The sequence below is a fragment of the Triticum dicoccoides genome, chromosome 3A (genome assembly GCF_002162155.2).
Source record: "Triticum dicoccoides isolate Atlit2015 ecotype Zavitan chromosome 3A, WEW_v2.0, whole genome shotgun sequence".
Taxonomy (NCBI): domain Eukaryota; kingdom Viridiplantae; phylum Streptophyta; class Magnoliopsida; order Poales; family Poaceae; genus Triticum; species Triticum dicoccoides.
Genome location: NC_041384.1, coordinates 762,226,674 through 762,229,218, shown reverse-complemented (window position 1 = coordinate 762,229,218; position 2,545 = coordinate 762,226,674). Strand labels below are relative to the sequence as shown.

Genomic DNA, 2,545 nt, shown 5'->3' with positions numbered 1-2,545 from the left:
CTAGCATCTCTTCTTGGGTACTAGTACTCTTCCGCTTGATTTCCCCAGCTGCTGCTAAGTTTCTTCCTCCCACTTACTCTTCTCTCTAGATCACCGGCTATGATTTTCCTTCCTTCCTTCCTTGATTCATCAAACTTCTGGAACACCAACCACAACCAGCTTCAGGTATGCATCCTTGTGCTTCTAGATATCTGATTAATTGCATATTCCCTCATGATTTTGTTCACACCACAAAAACCAGAATATGTGTGCACTCAGTGAGCTAGGTTTGCTGATTGCAGATATATATCTTGCAATATACTCCATATCAGGGTTTAGTTTTGTGGACCAAATTTACAGTAACCCACTGGTTACCGGAAATTTCGTTGACACCCAAGAAAAAGTGGTACCAGTCAAAAAATTTAGAGAAAAAGAATTTAAACGGCCAACATGTACCACTATTTCTCGGGTTGTGGTATCAGAAATATCAATAAATGGATTTAATGGGAAAAAAGTGAATCAAATAGGGTCTGTGTACTCCCAAGAGGTCACGGGGTCTCCCTTTGCACAGGGAAGTTTATGTCTGATGTAGGTCAAACATTATATATTTTTACTGGAAATAAATTTAAAACCAAAATTCATTTGATTTGAATTATTCAAATGGAAAAAACCAAAAATTCCAAGATTTATTAGAAACCGGTTGTCTTGCCATCCTAGGAAAATACAGAATGGAGAAAATAACCTGGCTACATATACATATTGGCCGATATTTGATTACTCGTCTCCTTGTTGATTGGCAGCTGCAACAAATCGGCACAAATACTCATAGTACTACCACTCCTTCACCTGTTGGTCCTGGTGATGGCGGATGCACAACAACAATCAAGAAGGGTTCATGGCCATGGCCGGAGCCGGCACCGACGCTGGATGGGGTGGTGATGATGGTTGCGGCGGTGCTGAGGACGGCGATTGCGGTGGCAGCGGGAATAGCAAGTCGATGTCCATGTCGAAGCGAGCACGGCTGGCGCGGTTGCCACAGCAGGTGTTGGGGCTCAAGTGCCCACGATGCGACTCCACCGACACCAAGTTTTGCTACTTCAATAACTACTCCCTTACCCAGCCCCGTCACTTCTGCCACTCCTGCCGCCGCTACTGGACCCGCGGTGGCGCGCTCCGCAACGTGCCCGTTGGCGGGGGGGTATCGTCCCCATGCCAAGCGTAGGGACAATCCCAAGGTGGTGTCAGCCACCTGCCGAGCCGCTACGACAGGGACGTCGTCTGTGACATCAACCATGTCCAGCAGTACCACTTATACTACCGGCACCGGCACTGCGCCGCCCGGATTGCAGTACCCCATGCTCGGCAGTGCACTATCGCATGACAGCCAGTACATCGACAGCTTCAAACCTGCGAGCCTTGGTCTCTGCTTCCCTACCAGACTGCTCTTTGCTGACAGCGATGCTTATGTAGTGGACGGTTATGCGCAGCACCACCACCACCATGCCCGTGGGAACTGGATGGAGCAGTGGGCGGCGGCGCAAATGGACAGCTTCCTGTTCATGCACGCCATGGATCATCAGATGTCTGGACAGCCAGTCGAGGCAATGCCCATCACAATGGTTACTACCATGCAGGGCATGTTCCACCTAGGGTAGAGCGTCGATGAGGATAGTGGCGGCGAGAGAGGAGGCCACCAGTTCCACCACTCACCGGCCAAGAGAAACCAGAAGCAACAGGATTACCCGAGCAGCAGGGGCATGTACGTGGACGTTGTCAGTGACAATGGTGGTGGCGGCTACATTCAATATACTAGTACTGACAATGCAACTTGTAATTAGCTAGCTAGTTAGATCAATATTTGTTTTTAGATTAATTCCTAGTGAAATGGGACCGGCTATTGTAGTCAGGTGAACTTTGGTGAAGTATATGGATCTATCAACTTGTCAATTATGTGTTGTTTTTTCTGAACTTGTTAATGTTGGGTATGTACGCTCAACCATGTTAATGTATGGTAGCACTGGAATGTGCCTTGTTCACTCTTAATACCCTACCACCAGCTTAGTAGGTGGTACACGTGGAGTGTGACTATCGGTACCTATGGCGGTAGGGTCCTAGCTACCCCAAAAGCCTTCTCTTCTTCAAGGTGGCACCGATTGGGGCAGCAGGGTGTGCGACCGTACCTCCAAATAAGTTGGTGGTAGGCTTACCACTATATCGCCGACATTGACCACGGTTGGGTCCCGTTGTGTTCCACCTTTAACAAGATAAGGTTTTTAGGTTAGCCAGGATCCTACTGCCAGAGATAGATGTGGTACGATTTCAAGCCTACCACCTACTAAGTTAGTCATAGTCTTAACTTTGTAACGCCATAGTCGGTGGTAGTGAGGTTTACAAATGAAAATGTCCACAAGTTCAAAAGATAAATAGCACATACTTCTCAAATTAAAGTTCAAGACATTAGGTAGTACAAGTCTCAAATAGAAGACTCTATCAAGTCACATGGTGCCATTTCCCCTTCTTGTCACTTGCTTCACATTCCTCTTGTGCAAGGCAAGCCCTTTCATGC

The 2,545-nt window shown here is 47.5% G+C and overlaps 1 pseudogene; it reads left to right on the top strand.

Moving 5' to 3' along the window:
- Nucleotides 1–96: 96 nt before the first annotated feature.
- LOC119273327 lies at nucleotides 97–1,817 on the top strand (annotated as a pseudogene).
- Nucleotides 1,818–2,545: the final 728 nt, after the last annotated feature.